The following is a 25047-nucleotide window of genomic DNA, read 5'->3' as shown; positions in this document are numbered from 1 at the left end:
GGCTGGTCTTGAACTCCTGGCCTCAAGTGATCTGCCCACCTTGGCATCCCAAAGTGCTGGGATTACAGGCGTGAACCATGGCGCCCAGCCCTAAGACCAGAACTTAAATGGAAAAATAAACTGTATCTGATCCTACTTCTCTTTCTTCTCAGACTTCCCAGGATGAGAATAGAGTCTTTAGTCCTTTTCTCCTAGTTCAACATAAAACAGACTCAAAATTGGCCGGGCACGGTGGCTCACGCCTGTAATCCCAGCACTTTGGGAGGCCGCAGCGGGTGGATCACTTGAGGTTGGGAGTTCAAGACCAGACTGGCCAACACGGATGAAACCCTGTCTCTACTAAAAATACAAAAATTAGTTGAGTGTGGTGGCGCATGCCTGTAATCCCAGCTACTCAGGAGGCTGAGGCAGGAGAATTGCTTGAACCCAGGAGGCAGAGGTTGGAGTGAGCCAAGATCGTGCCACCACACTCCAGCCTGGACGACAGACTGAGATTCTGTCTCAAAAAAAAAAAAAAATTAAAAATAAAACAGGCTCAAAATTAAATAAGGGATTATTTTTTCTTTTCTTTTTTTTTTTTTTTTTTTTTGAGACAAGGTCTTGCTGTGTTGACCAGGCTGGACTCCAGCTCCTGGGCTCCAACTGATCCTCCCACCTCAGCCTCTTGAGTAGCTAGGATTATAGGTGCACAACACCACAACTGGCTGGTGAAGGGAAATTTTAAATAGTCCACTAGGAATCTTTCAGTTATCTTTACTAGAGATCTAACCTTTTCTACTGATCCAGCTAAAGCAACAATGAAGGTCGGACTAAGGCTCTATCTACAGTGGAATGAGCCACCAGGATGATGAACAATGATCCCTTTGGAATATGATTTGCAGGTCACGAAGCACTTTCACATAACTTATCACATACAACAGAGCATTCTGTAAACCTTATAAACAAATACAATGTATCTGTATTACGATTTTGGCACTGGGCACGATACATCACTATACTGTAAATCCAGCCTGGCCCTGATTATCAGTGTTAATTCAGTTTCGAAAAGGGAAAGGTCCCAGTATGCTGTTTATCCTGAGTTGGAGTTGATTGTTCTTTCTCATGGACAGAAACTAGTTAAAATTAAACCAGTGAGAACTATTCAAGCACTTATTTGCTAAATTCCTCTTTCAATGACATACTTGTTTCTTAGGAAAAATAATTTTTTAATCTTTACTTCTGTTTTCTTACATTGTAATAAAAAATGGCCTAACGACTTTTACACATATATTTCAGTACCTAAAGAGGCATAATATGTCATTGAGAGCACTGGCTTTAGAGTTAGAATTCTTGAGAATGTCTGCTTCTTACTAACTATATCACCTTAAACAAGTGATTTAACCTTTCTGAGTCTTGGTTTCATAGCTAAAAAGTTAAGAGGATAATAATACCAACTTCATACAGTTTCAGGGAGGCTTAATTAAAACAAATAGCAAAAGGCTTAAAAAAAAAAAGCCTAATATATGTAATAGTAAATGCCCAATAGATATTGGCTATTATTTTCAATATTGGTGATTCATGATTATCATAAAATCAGTGGTCCTCAAAAGCAATATGTGTATGCACTTATGTATATAGTATGTACATACTATATAATACTACATACATACTATATATAGTACTATATACATACTATTTTTACAAAATTTTTGGGAGACAAGGTCTTGCTCTGTTGCCAAGGTTGCAGTACAGTGGTACAATCATGGCTAACTGCAGCCTCAAACTCCTGGGCTCAAGTGACCTTCCTACCTCAGCCTCCAGAGTAGCTAAGACTACAGGCACATGCCACAATATCTGGCTAATTTTGTAGAGACAAGGTCTCACTACGTTGCCCAGGCTGGTCTTGATTTCTTGGCCTCAGATGATCCTCCCACCTCGGCCTCTCAAGGTGTTGAGATTACAGACATGAGTCACCATGCTTGACCAATTTAAGTAATTATTAAGGCAGTTCAGTATGTATTTGTGAGAATAAAACAACACAGAGCTCATTCTAGACCAGGGGGTTGACAAATTCAGCTTGAAGGCCAAATCTGGTCCACTGCCTGCTTGCATATAACCTGTGAACTAAAAACAGTTTTTACATTCTTAAACAGCTAAGAGAGAAAAATCAAAAGAATAATAGTTTGTGACAAGGGAAGATTACAAGAAATTGACATTTCAGTGCACACAAAGAAAGTTTATTGGAAGACAGCTATGCTTATTCATGAACATATTGTCTATGGCAGCCTTCACGCTACAAGGGCAGAGTTAGGTAGCAGAGACAGAGACCATATGAAACACAAAGCCTAAAATATTTATTACTTGGCCCCTTACAGAAAAAGTTTGCCAACTTCTGGTCTAGACTGTTAGCTCTATGATGGTAGAGACAGATGAGGCCTAGCTCAGCGCCTGGGCCCAAAATTGTGTTCAGCTTTTTGATGAATAAATGTGGAATCAACATGAAAAGCCTGAGATGGGGCTCCTCAAACATGGTAAAGATAGTTGTTCTCAAACAACCAAGAGCCTTTTTGAAAACTGAGTGAGAGAGGACTGCCCCAGTCTGTGTGGCCCAGCGAGGATCTTTGTCATCCTATCATTCTAATGGTGGAATCTGAGGCCACACTGAAGAGAGTAGGGAAAGAGGACATCAAAAGGACAAACCAACAAGAGAATTCTGCATTCATCAAATATACCCATTTTGAGACAATATGAGAATCACAAAAATACAGGAGAATTCATTTTGGAAAAAGTTATATTAAAAAAAATCCTATGGGCTTAGTTTACCTCAAGCTTATTTTTAGATATGGCTGCTTAAAAGGTTTACAAAGTCTTAAGCTGCTAAATGTAAGTATGATCCGAATCACAATAAATGTTAGATCTTACTGTACTCTGTGCTAGTTAGACAATATCCAGAGTGTCACATTCAACCTACGGAGCCTTATTTTTAAGGTAATTTAGTGACAACCTGGTTTCTAGAGGGGAGCTATCTGCACAGTGATGGGTCTAATCTAGGCACCATTCAAACAAGGCAAGTTGATGGAACTGAAGAATAGTTACCATAGAGATGAAATTGCAGTCCCCATCTAAATTAACGTAATTCATATAAAACACTTAGAGTACCTGGCACATAGGAGATACTTAATAAATACAAGCTTCGTGGGAGGCCGAGGAGGATGGATCAACTCAGGTCAGGAGTTCGAGATCAGCTTGGCCAACATGGTGAAACCCCAATTCTACTAAAAATACAAAATTAGCTGGGTATGGAGGCCCGTGCTTGTAATCCCAGCTACTCGGGAGGCTGAGGCAGGAGAACTGCTTGAACCAGGGAGGTGAAGATTGCAGTGAGACAAGATGGCACCCCTGCATTCCAGCCTGGGCGAAAGAGCAAGACTCCATCTCAAAATAAATACATACAAGCTTTGATCATCAGCACCATCAGCTGAAATATTATAATGTAAAAGAAGCTAACTTTACTGTCATACCCTTAGAAGGTATAACCATATCCACAAATGGAAATCAGGTTGCTAAATCAGCCATATATAAATTATTGCAAATGTTAATAGTTTATGGCAAAATTTACTTACAATTTTTTATCAAGTAATTATCACTAAATATTCAGTCCACTTTTCTATCTCTACTGAGGAGACTTTGGCAAACAATTTAACTACTTCTGTTGCTCTAAAACCAGGGATGCAAAAGACATTTATTGTTCACTGAATACCCATGTGCTCCCTCTCACTTCTAGGCCCTTGCTATTAAGCAGGGTGATAAGCTTAGTTCTAGCCAATAAGCTGTGAATCAAAGTGATTTTTGTCACTCGAGGCCAAAGCATTTCAGAGCTGGTACATGATTATCCAGTTCCCCTTCCTCTGGTGGGATCACTTGAAAGCTCCATGTTAAGAAAGCAAATTCGCAAAAATGACAGCAGCCTGGATTTCTGAGTCATTGCATATAGGTGAGCTGCCCTGGAGAACAGCCAATAAACACAGACATTTACATGAGCAAGACAGCAATGGAGATTTCATGGTTAATTTGTTACTGCAGCACAAACTACTCTATCCTGACTAATACATAAAGTCTGATATTTTGGTAGTATAGAAAGAAACTTTGTATTAATCTGTGATCAGTCATCTCGGGCACTTTACAAAAATTAGCTGAATAAGCAGGGAAATTTTCCAAACCTTCCTCAGACAGCTATCTATGCAACTTTACTATTTCATTTCAAGTACATTCACACATTATTACCACATCTACTCCAATTTAAAGATAAATATTTAAAATCAAATCCTCTCTGACACTCACTTATTGAAAAAACTTGAGAGGTAACTAAGACATACACTGAGCAATGTAACCGCTGGCAAACATACTCAGCTAATGTTGTTCTCTCACATAGTTGGTTGCCTGCTTTATGACCCTTGGGCTTCATTTTCAGAAGACACGTGGCAGGAATTAGTGCCCCAGGCAAAGCTGGCTTAGTTTCCCTTTGTTAGCAGTCAACAGGTATGCTGTTAATCGGACCAACCAATTTCAGTGGGGCCTTAAACACAGAGAGATGCTATCTCCTTTGGCTGGCAGTAAAAATATCCAGTAAGATAAGGACTCAAGCCTGTGTCCTTTGATACATTCATGATTTAAAACCACTGGAAACTCTGGAATCTGGCAGGCAGCAGGGTATGGGCTTCCACAGCCCTGAGTTCAAATCTCAGCTCTTCTACTGACAAGCTGTGTGAGTCTCAGGCCAAATGACACAACCTCTTTGAGTCTCAGTTCCTACTCCCTTCACAAAGCATTTTGAGAATTACTGGGATTGATGTAGGTGGAAGTACTCAATATACATTGGATGCTGCCATAGTGCTATGGAATTCTAAAAGTCAATCTGAATTTCGTTAACTTTATGTTTTATTAAAACAACATTCTCTGCTACATTTAAAGCAGTGAAAAATGTATCTTTGGCTTTACCCTTAGGTTAGATGCTGTCTCATAATAGTCATGAAGATAAATTCCACTACCTAATCTGATCATCTTCCAATATGATCAAGCTCTTGTTAGGAAAACATATCTTGAGTTAAATTTCTGCTCATCTTCTAGAGGCAACCGACTTTTTAAAATTCCTAAGAATTTCCCAGCCAGGCATAGTGCCTATAATCCCAGCACTTTGAGAGGCCAAAGCGGGAGAATTGCCTGAGCCCAGGAGTTTGAGACCAGCGTGGGCAACATGGCAGATCCTGTCTCTAAAAATAAATAAAATAAGATAAATTTTAAAAATAAAAATAAAGTAAAATAATTTCCCACCAACCACATTCTGCTGATTTCCAATTCTGATCATGTATTTTTATAATCCAAGTAAGTTGCCCTGATACTAAAAATCAATGTCACCACAGGCTAATGATAAAAAAAAAAAAAAAAAAAAAAAAAAAAAAAAAATTCAGACAAATTCCAACATGGAGGCATTCTACAGTGTATCTGATTGCTATTCCTCAAAACTCTCAAGATCATCAAGAAACAAGGAAAGTCTGGGAAACTGTCACAGCCAAGGAGAGACTAAGGAGACACAGCAACTAAATGTCATGTAATATCCTAGATGGGATCCTGGAACAGAAAAGGGATTTTGGCTAAAAACAAAGGAAATATGAATAACCTACGGGCTTTAGTTAATAATAACAAGATCAGTTCATTAATTATAACAAACATGTCATACTAACTAATGTAAGATGTTATTAATACGGCCCGGAGCGGTGGCTCACGCCTGTAATCCCAGCACTCTGAGAGGCCGAGGCGGGTGGATCATGAGGTCCAGAGATCGAGACCATCCTTGCTAATATGGTGAAACCCCGTTTCTACTAAAAATACAAAAATTATCTGGGCATGGTGGCACACACCTGTAGTACAAACCACTCGGGAGGCTGAGGCAGGAGAATCACTTGAACCCAGGAGGCAGAGGTTGCAGTGAGCCGATCGTACCACTGCACTCCAGCCTGGTGACAAAGTGAGACTCTGTCTCAAAAAAAAAAAAAAAAAAAAAAAAAAGTTAATAATAGGGTAACAGTATATCATTGTGGGAGTATATGGGAGCACTGTTTCATCTGCTTCATTTCTTTGTAAATTTGAAACAGTTCTAAAAGATAGTCTATTCATTTTTTTTAAGTCACTACAATGTTATACTTACTTCACATGTATTAAAATGGCCATAATTTAAAAGACAGATAATTAAGTGCTGGTGAGGACGTGGAGAAACAGGAACTTCCATCCATTGCTGGTAGGAATGTAAAATGGTGCAGCTGCTCCAGAAAACAGTTTGGTAGTTCCTCAAAATGCTAGGTGACATGACCCAGCAATTCCACTTCTAGAAATGAAAATAAATGTCCCTAATAAACCAGTTCACAAAGGTTCACAGCAACAATATTCATAATAGCCCAAAAGAGGAAACAACCCCAATGTCTATGAACTGAAGGATGAATACATAAAATGTGGTATGTCCACACAATGGTATATTATGCACACCCATGAAAAGAAGTCTTGATATGTGCTACAACATGAATGAACCTTGACAGCATTGTGCTAAGTGAAATAAGCTAGACGCAGAAGGCCACATATTACATGATTCCATTTATTTGAAATTTCAAATTTCAAATAAAGAGGCAAATCTATAGACAAAAAGTAGATATGGCATTGCCTGGGACGGGGCAGTTGGGGAGGAGGTAGTAGAAGATGAGGAAAGTGCTAATGAATACAGGGTAATGAAAATACTGTAAAACTGACTGTACATTTTAAATAGGCAAATTGTATGGTATTAAGGAAAGTCTGAGAAACTGTCACAGCCAAGAGTAATAAAACTGTTATTTCAAAAACAATGTCATAAGTGCCAAGAATACTGATGAAACATCATTTAATCCTATTCAAAGTGAAGATTTTGACAATGTGTGGTTGATATGAAACCTTTAATTTCTCTGAGAAGTCCTGCTGCTTGCTTTAGTAATACCCTTAATGCCTCAGGGCATAACATAGTCAAAAAAACTGTGCATAAAGAAGTTGTAAGTGAACCTTGGTATCCTTTCTAGATTAAATGAGCAACATATACATCACAAGGTCTTCCTTAAGTGTGCCTGAGATGTGAAATAGCATGCAGAATATTCCCACTGATATTTAACAATACATTAACATGCAAAAATGGGTATCACTGCGTACCCTTTTGTACAATGCTTCAGGATTCAGTCATTTCCTCTGAATTTTGAGAAAATTACAATGTTTTGGGCTCTCCCATTATTTATTGTCCTAGTGCTATGAGAAATGCTTATAGTAACCTCGCAGAAATACTTCAATTAAGGCTTAGTCTCCCACAGAACTATATATATCACATGGGGAGAATATAACTTTGTAAAATATTTAGAAAGTTTAATCTTTTATCCTATACATGCCAGCTGTACATTAGCAGGAAGTATAAGTTTTAAAACAAAACTACTTTGTTCAAGATGAAAGAGATGGATATTTTCCCATGTTAATCAACTCTTATTTCAAGAACTCATTTTACTGTTAACATTAGAGAAACTGTAATGCTACATAGTTGAGGGTTAGTCATAAAATACATTTAGACTTTTATAAAAATTGCATATAAATTTCATAGAGAAATTATTTTATTTGGTAACAGAAGAAAATATGAATTGACTGGAAGAGCACTAGATTTGAAGCTAGAGTGACGTCCCATGATGTCAGGAGTTCAAGATCAGCCTGGTCAACATAGAGAAACCATGTCTCTACTAGAAATACAAAAATTAGCTGGGCGTGGTGGCGCATGCCTGTAATCCCAGCTACTGGGGAGGATGAAGCAGAAGAATCACTTGAACCTGGGAAGCGAAAGGTTGCAGTGAGCCAAGATCGTGCCCCTGCACTCCACGCTGAGCAACAGAGCAAGACTCTGTCTCAAAAAAATAAATAAACCCTGACATTTTTTCAAATGTTGAAATTATGAGACACAGTTACGAGTTTAATTTCTGCCACTTTCAAATCAGGCAACCTCCAGGAGGCAAGTCATTCCCTAAGTCTTGGTCACTTATCAGTGAAAGGAAGCAAAATCAGAAAGCTTTTTTAAACCTCAATAAATGCCTTACCTCTTTATCTTGTAGTTGACTAGTTACTTTCACATTCACTATCTTGTTTGATCATCAAACCTACAGCTGAAGAGAAGGCCTTCCTTCTCATGGGGTCAGAAACACAATCACAGACTTTGACTTCTCATTCATGGTTCTCATGGCCAACTGGTTTCAGGTATCTAAACTTTAAATTGCCCTAAGGCTCATTTTAATTGACCACTAAACATTCAGAGATTTTCAGATTACCTTTTTCCACTGATAATAATCTTGAATTTTTTATTTATTTATTTATTTTGAGACAGAGTCTCCATCTGCCACCAAGGCTGGAGGTGCAGGGGAGTGATCTCGGCTCACTGCAAGCTCCGCCTCCCAGGTTCATGCCATTCTCCTGCCTCAGCCTCCTGAGTAGCTGGGACAACAGGCACCTGCCACTACGCCCAGCTAATTTTTGGTATTTTTTAGTAGAGACGGGTTTCACCATGTTAGCCAGGATGGTCTCGATCTCCCTACCTCGTGATCCGCCCTCCCCGGCCTCCCAAAGTGCTGGGATTACAGGCGTGAGCCACCACACCCAACCAATAATCTTGAATTTAATTTGGCTGTTTGAGGATAAGAAAGGGATCAAGCAAATTTTTATTATTGTTTTTTCCAAAATTAACTCACTTCCATGACAACTTCTGATAAAAAAACATCATTGGGTTTTTGTGAGCTGGGTTTCACAGCTGGCACCTCACTGACCTGATTAACACTTAAAATTGCAATAACTGGGTCACTCTTAGAAACATTTCCTTGCCTAAAAGGATGTCCCAATGATCTTAAACCTGGGGAGAGGGGAAGGAAAAGGGAGACCGCCAGGAAAGAATTCTGAGAGCTCTCCAGGAAAAGAGAGCAGGAGTCTTTGAGAGGTTTTGGTTTATTCACAAAGGTTACAAATACCAACTTGATATCAACCTAGAGATTCTACTTGTCTAAACCTTTCCCCTCTTTTATTCATTACAAGCAGCCCTTGGTCCAAGGCGTAATTAACAAGACCGATCCTTTCACAGCCATTTACCAGGGTCTTAAACTTAAATCCAAATTGTATTTTCGCTGTACTGCTAAAATCTCTTATTTCTTAGTTCTCAAAAAAAAATTGAAGGAGCTTTTGTCTTTTTTTTAAATAAAAAATCTTATTTCTTTTTTTTTTTTTTTTTTTTTTTTTTTTGAGACGGAGTCTCGCTCTGTCGCCCAGGCTGGAGTGCACTGGCCGGATCTCAGCTCACTGCAAGCTCCGCCTCCCGGGTTTACGCCATTCTCCTGCCTCAGCCTCCCGAGTAGCTGGGACTACAGGCGCCCGCCACCTCGCCCGGCTAAGTTTTTGTATTTTTTTTAGTAGAGACGGGGTTTCACCGTGTCAGCCAGGATGGTCTCCATCTCCTGACCTCGTGATCCGCCCGTCTCGGCCTCCCAAAGTGCTGGGATTACAGGCTTGAGCCACCGCGCCCGGCCAAAACATCTTATTTCTTGAAACTGGATCTATAAACAATTTAATGTATTGTGTTCCTCAGTAATAGAGTAAATCTGATTCCTGCTAATATTTTGGGTCGACACCCCAAAACCTTTTGCTTTTTATCATGAAGAAGCCCCTCAGACACCTTGTACCTTACTAATGTCCCCATCCAATTTACTATCAAGAAAAGACAGTTTCTCTTTTTTTTTTTTTTTTGTGGTCAGCTTGGATCTTTTGAAGGAGGCATGTCTGTGTGCAGTGAGTTATTACCCAGATATTCTTGTAAGCATTTTTTTTTTTTTTTATTGAGGCAGTGTCTCACTTTGTCACCCAGGCTAAAGTGCAGTGGCACAATCTCAGGTCACTGCAGCCTCAACCTCCTGGGCTCAAAATGATCCTCCCACCTCAGCCTAAGTAACTGGGACTACAGGCACGCGCCACCATGCCCAGATAATTTTTTTGTAGAGACGACGTTTTGCCATGTTGCCCAGGCTGGTGTTGAACTCTTGAGCTCAAGCGATCCATCTGCCTCAGCCTCTCAAAGTGCTGGGATTACAGGTGTGAGCCACCATGCCCAGTCTCGTAGTTTTATAGCTGTGAATTGCTCACAAAAGTCAATCATAAAATTTAGTTTATCATAAAGTCTGAAGTCCCTTCACCACTGGACTTTATGACCAAAGCCATGTCTAACTCTGCTAGGAAATATTTTCTGATGAAACAAGTGTTTTAAGTAAGAAAAAAACTCACCCAATCATCTAACTCCTCATCCTTTCTGTGCTTACAATATTACTATAATAAAAAGCAATATGCTTTTACAGAAGCCATGCTACATATGTCTCACCGAAAATGGTACGTAGGCCCTTTCAGACGAAGTGCTGAAAAGAAATCAGATGATCAAAGTTGAACAGCCTCACATCTCATGTGACCTTACATGTCAGCAAAGTTTCCAACAATCAAAATTGTATAACCATTTTATAACCAATAAACCCATATGCAGCACAAATGCCTCTTTCTCTTTCTCCCTGACGTTCATCATCAGTCAGAGTAAAAGTTAATTCGGAACTGGATGAAGTGACAAGCTTTTGAATGTTGAGAGAAATAATGAGGGCCAGATGCGGTGGCCTCAGCCTCAACACTTTGGGAGGCTGAGGCAGGTGAGTCACTTGAGGTCAGGAGTTGGCGACCAGCCTGGCCAACATGGTGAAACTCCAACTCTACTAAAAATACAAAAACTAGCCCGGCGAAGCCAGAAGCTGCCGGCCCTGCCTTTCATATCCAGAGAAAAGGCCCTGGGAACACAGAACCACTCAGGGGAAGGTAAAGCACAACCAGGAAATGGAAAGAGAGCTCAGGCAGCAAGGGAGGGAAGCACGCTCTCAGCTGGGTTCCATTTTGAGACTCCCAGGAGTGAGTAAGTTCTCTATGTAATTAGGTTCATCAAGAGGAGAGAGAGGAGCACATTTTCTCACAGGTCTAAGCTGGGGCCTACAAGTGGGGTCTTTAAATTATTTGTCTTTGACCTGGGGCCTTTCCTGAGGTATCCACACCCACCTCCAATTAGTCCACAGGGACTTCACAACTCCCTGATCTTAAAAATTGGGGGAGAATGTGTTCACACCTGGATTCTTCCATATGGCCATAGTTCAAAGGCCTGAGATTAGAGTCATGACCCATAGATATTCCAGGAGCTTCCAGCAATGGATCCTGACACCCCAGGGGAAAAAATCCTTACACCTGGTCACTCCAAAGTTCTTAGGCTCCTACACAAGGTGAGTTTCCCAGTTTCCCATTGCCAACTCCACAGACACCCCCTGGATGACCACCAACTCACTCCTCCACCACAGCTCCACCCCAAAAGAGGGTGGGAGCAGATCGAAGTGGCTTTAATGGTGTACCCAGAGAAAAAGCTGCTGTCTCTTTCTTCAGGAACGCTTCAAGAGAAAAGGAGATAAAGACTAAGTGGAATGAAAAAAACAAAAACAAAAAGAATGATTTATCACTATTGTTTTGGTGTTTTTAAATGTGGCTCAAAGAATGTTGGTGGTTCCACCAGCTGAAACCTGTGGCTATTCTAAGCATCTGTTAGAGTTACCTCAGAAAGAGCTTTGTATTTTTGTTAAGATATTTGATTAAGTTTTTTGAGCGCTCAGTGTATAAAGTCAGATAGACCTGAGGTCAAATCTCAGCTCAGCTACTTGTAAACTGTGTGACCTCAGATAAATGCTTTTATTTATCTCCCTAAGCCTCAATTTTCTCATCTAGAAAATGAAAGTAGGCCAGGTGCAGTGGCTCATGCCTGTAATCTCAGGGCTTTGGGAGGCTGAGGTGAGAGGATTGCTTGAGGCTAAAAGTTTGTGATCAGCCTAGACAACATTGCAAGACCTCATCACTACAAAAAAAACTTTTTTTAATAAGCTGGGCATGGTGGTGCACACCTGGGAGGCTGAGGCGGGAGGACTGCTTGAGCCCAGGAGTTCAAGGTTACAGTGGGTTATGATCATGCCATTCCACTCCAGATTGGGTGACAGACTGAAACCTTGTTTTCAAAAAATAAAAATTAAAAATAAATGGGTAATTATTGCACCTATCTCATAGGATGGTTTATAAAAATGAAAAGATATATTACTTGTAAAGTATTTAGTATAGTGCCTGGTTCATGGAAGATATTCTGTAATACTAGTTATTAATATTACTATTATTTTAAGAAAGATATTTGTCATTTTACAAAGGGCCATGGCAAATGCTACGATTTAATATTTGGACATTTCAGTGTATGAGACATTAACTTCAACATACTACCTGATTTTGCATTTGCCTCATCAATTTTCACTAACGTCGTCATAAAAAACATAAATATATATAAAATATATAAAACCAGGCCAACCTTTCCCTTCCCCCCACTAGCCATTTCTCAAGCTCATTTGTTCTGTCTCTCCTCTCAACTGCTCTCTCTCTCCTTGACATTTTTAATGGACCATCATTGCCTGGGGAAATACGAAGATGGTGGTCAACCACAGGGTGCAAGTCAATGGCAAGGATGTGGCATCCAACAGCTCCCTCATCGCTGAGTGCAGCTCAATGGAAAGGCTGTGTTTTGATTTGCAAAATGGTTATGATTTGCAAAATGCAATGTTTGTTCCAAGTAAACAAATATTCCAAACCACCTCTTGAACTGGAATTTTGGAGTCAGCAGCACTGCTTTCTGTCTTGTTTCTCCAGGTAGAACCTGATCACAATTGTCTCTCTATCAGCCTTACCTCAGCCCCATGTTCTTGGGCCATAAACACCAACCTTTGGTGCTACCCTCCTGGCCTAGCCTCACGGCACCTGGCCTACCCTCTCCAAAGCCACTGCTCACCACCTCCTGGTAGTGTAGAATGTCTTTAGGAAATAGACTCTCAGTCCCAAGGACTTTGGGCCAACCCATTTGTGTCCACCTCTGACAAGCTAAGCTACCATGACCTTTCCAGAATTCAACTCCCCAGTGTGAAGATTCCTAGGACCCCAGCCGCACTCCCTCCTTACTGTGTACACTCAACCTTGAACTGGCCAGCAGCCTTGTGTTTCACCTCTTCCAATGACACATGCATTCTCTCCTTTAGATTTCCCCTTTAGATTGGTTTCTGAGGGCTTTCAATCCACAAAACTTCTTGAACTGGAATGTCTTGCTACCAACTCAAATTAATCTTGGGAGGCTGAGCATGGTGGCCCAGGCCTGTAATCCTAGCACATTGGGAGGTTGAGGCAGGCCAACGGATTCAAGACCAGCCTGGGAAAAACAGTGAGACTTCATCTCTAAACACAAAAAATACAAAATTAGCCAGGCATGGTGGCACGTCCCTGTGGTCACAGCTACTCGGGAGGCTGAGGTGCGAAGGATCACTTGAGCCCGGGAAGATGAAGGCTGCAGCGAGCAGTGATCATGCCACTGCACTCCAGCCTGAGTGACAGAGTGGGACCCTGTCTCAAACATAAATAATAAATAAATAAATAAAAATAATTGTGGGGCCAACAACCTCAAAAATAGATAATGAAAAGAGCTTGGGTCTAGTAATAAGGAATTTTGAACAGAGCTTCTGGCTATCCCGCTAACTAGCTTAGTTAAGAATATCTGAGTCCCTCCTCTATACAATTAGGGGATAGTCTGGATATGCTACCATATAGCTCTAAGATCCTAAATGCCCACCCTCCCCATGGCAAAATGCACTTATTTATTTATTTGTTTTTTCATTCATGTAATAACTATTGAGTATCTGACATTGCAAAGCAACGTGCCAGGTATTGTGAGGGGTTAAAGATCATCCTTCAGAGAGGTTATCATCTAGAATGGGAAATAAGACAATCACATCACTAACTATAAGAAACAGAGACAATGTCACAATTCAAGGTATCTTTTTTTTTTGAGATAGAGTCTTGCACTGTTGCCCAGGCTGGAGTGCAGTGGCGTGATCTTGGCTCACTGAAAGCTCTGCCTCCCGGGTTCACCCCATTCTCCTGCCTCAGCCTCCCAAGTAGCTGGGACTACAGGCGCCCACCACCATGCCCGCCCGGCTAATTTTTTGTATTTTTAGTAGACACGGGGTTTCACAGTGTTAGCCAGGATGGTCTCGATCTCCTGACCTCGTGATCCACCTGCCTCGGCCTCCCAAAGTGCTGGGATTACAGGTATGAGCCACCGCACCCAGCCAATTGGAGGTACTTTTAAGATAAAAAGAACATTATAAACCCATCACTAACACCCCAACCCTGAAATTCATTTTCAACATGTCTTTCCTTCTCTGCATCTAGTCTTTCACCACATGCTTCTTCCTTTACATTTCTTAATTCTGTGCCCTCCTTTCTCCACTTTGAGTCACAGGCTTAATCTAGGGCCTGGACCAACCGCCCCCTGTTATGTTTTTACACCTGTCTCCCATACTCACCCTAACTAATCTGTGATCTGTTAACAAAATATGAGGAATCAGAAATGGACTTGGCTGCTGTCTTGATACAGCTCTAAGACGGCCTTCCCCATATTATAGAACACACATGAAATCCCTTTACAAAACTATCCATACTGCACTTCCTTCCCCCACTCCCTCCTACAAACAGGAGCTAAGAATATACTTTGTGCTTAGTGCTGGGTGGGATGTTTAAGTCGTAGGCTTTAACCTCCAAGAGCTTACACAACCTGTCAACTTCCTGGTCGGGAAGTTGGGAGGTGCTAAAATACTCAGGATACTATATACAATGGGGATATTAACAGCACAAACAACAGTAGTAAGTGCTATAGGGTTCAGAAGAGGGAGAGCTACTTCATGCTAAGGCAATCAAGGAAGGCTTCCAAAAAGAGGTTACACCTGAGCTACACCTTGCACCATGGGCAGGACTTCAATACGGAAAGAGGGAGGCAAACAGGCATTTTGGGCCAAGGGCCCAAGTGACTGAGGGAAGGAAGGAGGGCGGTTTCAGGACCAGCAAATTGTTAGGTGGGGCTTCAGTGAAAGGGCACTTTTTGAAAGCAGTTTGCAAGGCACCAGCAAGCTTAGTAAGAGAAACAACTAATTTTCTGCTTAAGTCAGACTTCATGGTATAAGAAGACAGAAGAGAAAAAGGAAGTTTAATAATCGAGGCAAAGAAGAGTATCAGCAGGGAGTGGTAAAAAGACCCCAAAAAATGAGAAAACCTGGATTTGCTAATGAGGGGATTTGCTAATTAGCTTTGCTAATGAGGGGCTTGGGTGGCCACAGCAAGTCATCTAACCTCGCTGGTCTCAGTTTTCTCATTTGTAAACTGAAGCAGCTGAACTGGCTGACCTCAAAGGTCTCTACAGCCCAAACTAGACCAACTGTATATTATTTCTGCCATTAAAACATTTATCATGGGAGGAATGAAGGGGGGCAGGATACCTGTATTCCCTTTCCATATAGGTTTCTCTTCCTGAACTTAAAATTTCCTCTTCCTAAACTTACTACCTCTCTCTCTCTCTCTCTCTCTCTATATATATATATATATATATGCCTCCACATTTAACACTTTACTATAGAATTTCATTACATAATTCAATTTAAAGGAGAGCTGATTACAAAGGTGGTGGGGGGGGGGTGTAAAAGAACTTGCTTCAAGTTCTGGGTGTGCCCCCTGGCCTGAAATTTTGCTTCTGGCTCACAGGTTCTTCAAGAAATTTATGCAACACAGCTTAAGTCTCATACAAGTATATCCAACACCGTGGCTGGAGGGAAAAATATCACGGTATAAGCCATAAAATGTGACACAGTAAGTAAAGGGGGAAAGGTGAGAACTCTGTTACTCATCTGAACGACGGCTTCCTTTTAGTAATGCCAAATGAAGCCCGAAATACAGTAATAATTGAAAAGTTAGGGGGAAATCTTAAATTTTGTAAATTCTCCACTTGAAAATGTAGCTGAAACACGGAAAGTTTTTTGGCAGTGAAATTCGCTGAAAACTGACATTTTTATGCCGCATCCAGAGGTCCCTATGCTCCAGGAAAGGTACCAAAAACAGAAAGCACGGATGGGATTTCACTACAGCCCTATTGATCCTATGCACCGAAAGGCCAAAGGCAAATAAAACAGTCTCAGAATTAAAACAAAACAGGCTGGATCAGAAAGCCTCACCGGCAGCCACCCAAAGTTGAAAACAGAAAACTTAATGAAATACCTTACTTCAATGCAGGGAATCACAATTCAGTTAACAGGATTATTGTTTAAGCAGCATAAATACGCGATTTAACACCTGCGGGCATTGCCTGCCCGGACCGGGCAGAAGCGCGCCCGGAGGACGGTGGGCGCCGCACTGCACAGCCGGGAGATGAGAGGCGAGCGAGGGGACCCGGAGAGACTGCCCCCGAGCCTCCGCGCGCCCCGAAAGGAGTAACGCTTCGCTTTCCATCTGTCTGTCCAGCCTTCCTTTTGGGCCCTATCCCCACCCCCGCGTACCTGCCGCCGCCGCCGCCGTCCTGCCCTAGAGAGCGCAGCTCCCACTGGAGATCCAAGTACCTGCAGGTCTACTCTGCGGCTACCTCTCCGCGCCCGCGCAGCCGCTGCGCTCGCGCCACTGCGCATGCTCGGCCGGCACCCGGGCCCGCAAACTCTGAATCCACTTGCCACGTTTTGCCTGCGGCTCCCAGGGGGAAGGAAAGGGAAGCCCAGAGCCTGGGTTCAGGCTAAGGGTGAAAGACGAGTTGCAGGCGCTGGGAGCGTGGATGGGGAGAGGTGGATGGGCGCTGCGGCAACGTTATCTCTACCCCCTACAGTTACCCAAGTCTAAAGATGACCACCTACACCCTGGGAATGAGTTTAGCACAGCGGTTCTCAAACTTGAGCGTGGATCAGAATCACCTGGAGAGCTTTTTAAAATCACAGATCCCAAACCCAGAGTTTCCGATTCAGTTAGGTCTGGAGCGTAGCGCGACAGTTCCCATTTCTAACATGTCCTCAGCGAAAACTGGTGCTACTAGTCTGGGTACCACACTTTGGGACCTGCAGGTCAAAAGAGAGGGTATACGTTACTAAAGAAGACTTGCTTCTCTCCCCTACTCACTCTCTCTCTTTTTTTTCGTTTGTTTCACGTATTGCTTGCTTGTCATTTAACAGCCACACCTGATTAAAATAAATATATAACGAAAGCCCACACAAACAAAAGTGGGATATTTTCTCTCGCATGTGAGTCAAGTAAGTGGAATGCTGCCTCAAGAGTTCTCACATACTTTGCCTGAAGCATAATCCGTAGTTGTGGTCTGTCCAACTCAGTCCAGAGAACAGAACAAGGTTTTGCTGCCCCTTTAACTCAAAGTCCCACGTGCCCCTTCTGCGCCTAGCACAATATTCAATACGGAATAGGCACCCAACCAACCTTGAGATGGTAACAATAGAAATAAAAGTGAAATTGAAATTATTTTAAGAACCCAAAGAATTTGGACGAGCAATGAACTATGCAAGTAGGTGGGCCACAGAGAGGGAAGATAAGGAATTTTTCCCACCTGCCACCTACAGACTCAGGTAAATTTAGGACTCTTATCTGATTTTTCCCACCTGCCACCTAGAGACTCTGGTAAATTTAGTATCCTTATCTGATACTTATCTAGATATGCAGGGGGAGTTAAGTAAGTTCTCACAAAATAAAGCAAAATAGTTATTTAAAAAGTAAACATGCATCTAACATATGACCCAGCCATTTCATTCCTAGATGTTATCCAAGAGAAAGTAAAACATATGCTTACACAAAAACTTGAACAGGAATGCTCATAGCAGCTGTTTTTCACAAAAGCCCCAAAGCAGAAGTAACCCAACTGTCCATCAACATGTAAATGAAAAAACATATTGTGGTATATTTATACAATGCAATACTACTCAACGATAAAAAAGAAGAAATATTCTCTCACCCAGGACTCAATATGGATAACTCTCAAAATCGGTATGCTGAGTTGAAGAAACTAGAGACAAAACATACTGAATAATCCCACTTATATGAAGTACAAACTAACCTTTAATGACAAAAACCAGATTAGTAATTGCCTGGAGCCAGGAGTGGAGGGAAGGATAAACTGCAAATGAGCAGAAAAAATATTTTTGGAGGGGGACGATGGAAATTTTCTGTTTTGATGGTAGTGACAATTTCACAGGTGTATGCAACTGTCATCGCTAAATTGTACACTTTAAACATGAAAAATGTATGTAAATTATTCACCAATAAGTTTGATAAGAAAACACTTTTTTCATGAAATACTCTTATAATCTGTTTATTTCGTGGTAATATTGACCAGGGCAAGTTCATGAGGAAATGTAGATTCTAAATATGGTATAACCTGACTTGGGGAAGGTAAAATAAAAAGTCATACTCTGTAAACGGAGCAAAAAATAATCCATATAAAATGTCTGTAACAACCCTCTGTAAAAGCAGCCAACCCTAAGATATGATTTGTAAATATACCATTAATAAAACTGTTTCCCAAAAGTGTTTCTAAGTGTAAAATACTAACTAGAGTATATCATTAGAAATGCACAACCAGGGCCTGGCACAGTGGCTCACGCCTGTAATCCCAGCACTTTGGGAGGCCAAAGTGGGCAGATCACCTAAGGTCAGGAGTTCGAGACCAGCCTGAGCAACATGGTGAAACCCCGTCTCTTCTAAAAATACAAAAATTAGCCGGGCGTGGTGGTGGGCGCCTGTAATCCCAGCTACTCAGGAGGTTGAGACAGGAGAATCGCTTGAACCCAGGAGGCAGAGGTTGCAGTGAGCCGAGATCAAGCCACTACACTTTAGCCTGGGCGACAGAGCAAGACTTCGTCTCAAAAAAAAGAAAGAAAAAAGAAATGCACAACCAGTGTGTAATAATTATATAAAGAAAATTGTTATCTGCTTAACTGATTGTATCACTATCAATGAGAAATCAGGTATTCAAACTGTATTTCCAGGAGCCCTGGGTTTCATGGAGAGAAAAAAGCACAGGGCTCTGGATCAAGGACCCTAACCCAGACTGCTTACACATTGTAGTATCTTGTGAAATCTTATTTGATAAAAGGGATTCACTGATAATTTTTTATTTTTTTTTTTTTTTTGAGACTAAGTCTCGTTCTGTTGCCCAGGCTGGAGTTCAGTGACATGACCTCAGCTCACTGCAACCTCTGCCTCCCAGGTTCAAGAGATGCTCCTACCTCAGCCTCCCGAGTAGCTGGGATTACAGGTGCACACCACCACACCTAGTTAATTTTTTTATTTTTAGTAGAGATGGAGTTTCTTTATGTTGGCCAGTCTGGTCTCGAACTCCTAACCTCAGGTGATCCACCTGCCTCGGCCTCTCACAGTGCTTAGATTACAGGTGTGAGCCACCATACCCAGCTGTCATTGATAATTAAAAGAGCAATCGTTTGAAAACAATTGAAGTAATAGCATCAGGTAGTAAGAATTCACAAAGAGATGGTATACTTGGTGGACCTAAGTATTCTGGTAATCAAAAGTGTACACTGTTCTTTGGATTGCAGAGCAATGAGAAAAAATATATACAAAGGTTTTTAAACTAGTTTAAAATGTACACTGTAGTTATAATAACCATATGTTCCAATTTTTCTAGAATAGTCTTAATTTAAATATTTGCTTATCACATAAATTATATCTAATCATGTATTCCAACTGTTGGTTGAAAAAAACATCTTTTAAGCTGGGGGGTGCTTTTCAAAATAATAATATAAAAAATCACCAACTAAAAATAAAACAAGGATAAAGCAGGGCATGGTGGCACATGCCTGTAATGCCAGCATTTTGGGAGGCCAAGGTGGAAAGGGCACTTGAGCTCAGGAGTTCAAGACCAGCCTAGACAATGTGGCAAAACCCCGTCTCTACAAAAAAACAAAAACAAAAACAAAAAAAAACTAAAATTAGCCAGGTGTGGTGGCATGTGCCTGTGGTCCCAGCTTCTCTGGAGGTTGAGATGGGAGGATCTCTTGAGCCCAGGAGTCTGAGGCTACAGTGAGCTGTATTCACTACACTGTACTCCAGCCTGGGTAGCAGAATAAGACCCTATCTGACAAAAAAAAAAAAAAAAATTGAACTGCTACTGGGTAGTCACCATTTTAAACATTTACAGTATTTACTCATTGAATGTCCATGCCAACCCTATGAAATTATCCTCAATTTATAGGTGAGAAAATTGAAGTACAAAATGTTATTTTTCCCATGATAACACAACTAAAGACTAAATAATTACAACTACATTTTTAAAATATATTTTGTATAAAGACAATCTTTGCTAATTTCACAGTTTCCAAGGATCCATGTGAACTATTAATTTATTTTTCCAGGCTCATTGATACTGAGAGGGCTACCAAAAAAGCAGAGCTCTAGTGATTACTGCCATTATAATCTTCATTATCATTGCTAATATTTATTCCATGTCTTCTATGTACTAGCTCCTGTGCCAAGAAGTTCACATTGTTTATTTCATTTAATATTCATGAGGACAAAAGTGCAGATTCAGTAATAATAGGTAACAAAGAAAGCGAATGGCGGAACCAGGATTCCAACTCAAGTGGGAATGGTGGGCCGGGCACGCTGGCTCATACCAACACTTTGGGAGGCCGAGGCAGGTGGATCACTTGAGGTCAGGAGTTCAGGAACAGCCTGGCCAACATGGTGAAACCTCATCTCTACCAAAAAGTACAAAAATTAGCTGGGTGTGGTGGCATGTGCCTGTAGTCCCAGCTACTTGAGAGACTGAGGCAGGAGAATCTCTTGAAGCAGGGAGGCGGAGGTTGCAGTGAGTTGAGATCGCACAACTGCACTTCAGCCTGGGTGACAGAGTGAGACCTTGTCTCAAAACAAACAAACAAACAAAAAAAACCAGCAAATGGAAGAACCAGGATTCAACTCCAGTTTTCTGCTATTTACAATACTGGTCCCTGTAAAGTTATAACATTTAGTCTCTGTGAATGTGGCTAATATTAGTTCATTCCCCAGAGCCTGATGGTTTCTAACATGCTTATAACCACAACACCCCACTGCCACCCAGCCCTGATCAGCATCCTGAAATCAACTACTATATAGGCACCAATTTTACAATCAATTTTAGAAAAAGTAGGTGCATTCTGAATGATACCAGCAAGTGTGATGTGACCATATTTATTTTATTTGCCTGGTTTTATGTTTTCCAGAACAAAGAGAGTAGAGGAAAAAAACATATGTGAGAAAGACTAAGATTCAATATTCAGTCTGTGGCCGTACCACCCTGAACACTCTTGATCTCGTGTGATCTCGGAAGCCAAGCAGGGTCAGACCTGGTTAGTACTTGGATGGGAGATTCAGTATTCATTTCGACTCTGAATTTGTGATAAATCATTTAGAGAAGAAAACAATAATATGAGAAATAAGTCCAAAAAACAGGGCAAAACTCTCTCTCTCTCATGCATACACACACACACACACACACACACACACACACACACACAATTTAACACACACACACAGTTTTGATCTAACACAGATAAGATCAAAATAGCCAACAAAGCACACACACCTACACCCACCTACCACCTAAAATCTCATGAAATGATAAAGGGGATAATTTTATTTGTTTATTTTAATTATTATTTATTTTTGAGACACAGGCTCTCTCTCTGTCACCCAGGCTGGAGTGCAGTGGCAGGAACATGGTTCACTGCAGCCTCCACCTCTGGGGCTCGATTGATCTTCCTGCCTCAGCCTCCTGAGTAGCTGGAACTACAGGCATGCACCACCATGCTCCACTAATTTTTGTATTTTTTGTACAGAGTTTTACCATGTTGCCCCGTCTGGTCTGGAACTCCTGAGCTCAAGTGATCCGCCTGCCTCGGCCTCCCAAAGTGCTGGGATTACAGGCATGAGCCACAGAGCCCAGCCAGGAGATACTTTTAAAAAGTAAAGGCTGGGTGTGGTGGCTCACACCTATAATCCCAGCACTTTGGGAGGCCGAGGCAGGCGGATCACCTGAGGTTGGGAGTTCAAGGCCAACCTGACCAACATGGAGAAACCATGTTTCTCCTTCTACTAAAAATACAAAATTAGCCAGGCGTGGTGGCACATGCCTGTAATCCCAGCTACTGATCAAGATCACGCCATTGCACTCCAGCCTGGGCAACAAGAGCAAAACTCCATCTCAGAAAAAAAAAAAAAAAAAGTAAAAGAAGGCTGGGCCTGGTGGTTCACGCGGGTAATCCCAGCACTTTAAGAGGTCAAGGCGGGTGGATCAACCTAAGCTCAGGAGTTCGAGACCAGCCTGGTCAACATGGTGAAATCCTAGAAACAAACAAACAAACAAAATTGCCATCGACAAACAGAAATGTTGAGAAAAGATGGAATGCAGACAGATAAAATCTCAGAAAAACAAAATGGAAGGAAAATGCAGCTCAAATCATATGGAGGAATCTGCTAAAGGCAAAAGTAGGAGTAGTTGGAGAGAGGATGTACAAACTCACAGTTAACAGATCAAGATTTAGGGAGCAGGGTACTGAGACAATGGTCAGGGAGAGTAATTAGAATGACAGATTTAGAGTAGCTAGGCTGGTCAACCACTTTCTCCTCTCCAGCTGGTTCTAAATTGTGGCCCAGAAAGCAACAGACCACCAGGAAGAACACCAGTCTTCCACACTTTGAAGATGAGCTCCCACACACCCTTATCTTTTAAGTGCTGTTCCCTACACAAAATTGGCAAAGAACAGCTACTGTAAATAAAAAGGCAAAAGGAAGAGAGATTCTAAAATATAAAATTGAACAGACAGCTAACACATTATCACACATTTGAAAAAAAGTCACCATGAGAGAGGCAACATTTTTACAATTATCATTAGAGAAAACAAAGCTAGAGAACAATCAGAAGAAGACATTTGAAATGTATAATTAATATCTTCAGAGAAACATGAGAAGATGTCCTATGTACAAAAACTTTGACTATATTTTTGGAAATTTAAAATTTTGATAACTGAGGCTGGGTATGGTGGCTCACGCCTGTAATTCCAGCATTTTGGGAGGCCGAGGCAGACAGATCACTTGAGTTTAGGAGCTTGAGGCCAGCCTGGGCAACATAGCTAAACCCTCATCACTACAAAAATACAAAAATTAGCTGGGAAGCCAGGCACGGAGGCTAACGCCTATAATCCCAGCACTTTGGGAGGCTGAGGCAGGTGGATCACTTGAGGTCAGGGGTTTGAGACTAGCCTGGCCAACATGGTGAAACACTGTGTCTACTAAAAATACAAAAATTAGCCAGTCATGGTGGTGCATGCCTGTAATCCCAGCTATTCAGGAGGCTGAGGCAGGAGAATCACTTGAACCCGGGAGGTGGAGGTTGCAGTGAGCCGAGATCACGCCATTGCACTCCAGCCTGGGCGACAGAGCGAGACTCCATCTCAAAAATAAAAAAAAAATTACCTAGGCATGGTGGCACACATCTGTAGTCCCAGCCAGCTACTTGGGAGGCTGAGGTGGGACGATCACTTGAGCCCAGGACATTGAGGCTACAGTGAGCCATAATTGCACCACTGCACTCCAGCCTGGGTGACAGAGACCCTGTTAGGAAAAAAAAAAAAATATATATATATATATATATGAGAGATATATGATACATATGATATATGAGATATATATGATATATATTATATGATAGCTGAAATTAAAAAATGAAATAAATGCTCTGGGTTTCAGAATAGACATAGATTAGTAACTGGAAACTCAAGCTGGCCAATTATCCCAGAATGATGTCACCCCAACAAGCAGTGGCAGAAAAAAATGGCTTTAGGGCCTATAAGGGTACCCTGAGGCAATTTTCTACATTCTCCACCCTCCCCCTACACCTTGCCCTTCCTCATTTGGAAGAAAGTAAGATCTTATACCACATTAACTGAAACAGATGGTAAATTATAAAAGAGCTATGGGGTCTGGCAAAGGCTGCTGATTGTCCCCAAATATCTTTTCATTAAATATATCTATGATGTATTTATGAAAATAACGGCATTTCAAAATACAGGAAACTGATGGACTAGTCAGTGACATAGTAACAGATACCATGCATGAATTAACCAACTCTCTTCTTGGATGCCTTCCTGGAAAGCCAAAACCAGTATTTTCCACATTCACTTGTAGCTATGGTTCCAAAAATAATTTAGGTTTTACCAAGTCAAGCAAGACTGATTCAAATTTGTATTACATGAAGAGAGAGGAAGGGCATGAACCCCTTTGGGCAGATTCCTAATTCTGCAGCGTCCTGATCCTTTCAGAGTTAGCAGCTGCCTGGACGAGTAATTTGGGGAGTTCTTGAATACTCATGATGAAGTCTGTTTTTCTCAAAGATTCTGTATATCATCTAGATCCCTTAACAAATCCCTTTATTCTAAAAGTGGCAGAAGGGACTTCAATACCAACATATGAACTATCTGTCTGGGAAATGAGTTGTCTGATCTTGTTTCAAAAATGATTTGTAGATAAACAGGAAAATGAATACTAGGAAACTGAAGTATAAAAATATTAGGGAAAAGTATAAAGGAACATTTTAAATCTTGTGGTTAGCCTTCCTAAGCAAGATGAAAATCCAGAAGGCATAAAGGAAACGATGGGTAGATTTGATATAATAAAAATTAAAATTCCTATATAAGAGCCAAGTGACAGACTAAGATATAATATTCTCAGATATAAATCAGAAAAGGTTTAATTCATAATATGTTAAAATGTTTGTATAAATCAATAAAAAAGACACAACCAAATTAAAACTGATAAAGTTATAAACAGGTAATTTACCAAAAAAAGGTAATCCAAAAAATTAATAGACATGAGTAGATGCTTGAACTTGTTGGTAAGTAGAAAAACGCATATACATACATGTAAGTGCCTTAACCCAAACCAATCAAATCAGAATCTCTGGGAGTCCCCAGATGCTTTTAAAAAATCTTCCCATCCACATAATTTCAATGTGTAGCCAAAGTTAAGAAC

General features: G+C 41.1%; 1 protein-coding gene across 8 annotated transcripts in view; it reads right to left on the bottom strand.

Moving 5' to 3' along the window:
* Positions 1 to 25047, bottom strand: part of LOC105469999 (plastin 1) — a 128735-nt gene that overhangs the window by 94351 nt on the left and 9337 nt on the right. For 2 of the 8 annotated variants that reach the window (XM_011721685.2, XM_011721689.3), the window contains exon 1: positions 16533 to 16683. The exons of 3 other annotated variants lie outside the window; for them this stretch is intronic. The gene's annotated coding sequence lies outside the window, so the exon portion shown is untranslated. Of the gene's footprint in view, positions 1 to 6184; positions 6208 to 16254; positions 16372 to 16532; positions 16684 to 16934; positions 16961 to 25047 lie in introns of those variants that run through there. 3 more of the 8 variants (XM_071091063.1, XM_011721687.3, XM_071091061.1) reach the window with 3 other exon arrangements.

Source organism: Macaca nemestrina, chromosome 2 (assembly GCF_043159975.1).
Source record: "Macaca nemestrina isolate mMacNem1 chromosome 2, mMacNem.hap1, whole genome shotgun sequence".
Taxonomy (NCBI): domain Eukaryota; kingdom Metazoa; phylum Chordata; class Mammalia; order Primates; family Cercopithecidae; genus Macaca; species Macaca nemestrina.
The sequence above is the reverse complement of the archived record's forward strand: the minus strand, read 5'-3'. Positions and strand labels throughout refer to the sequence as shown.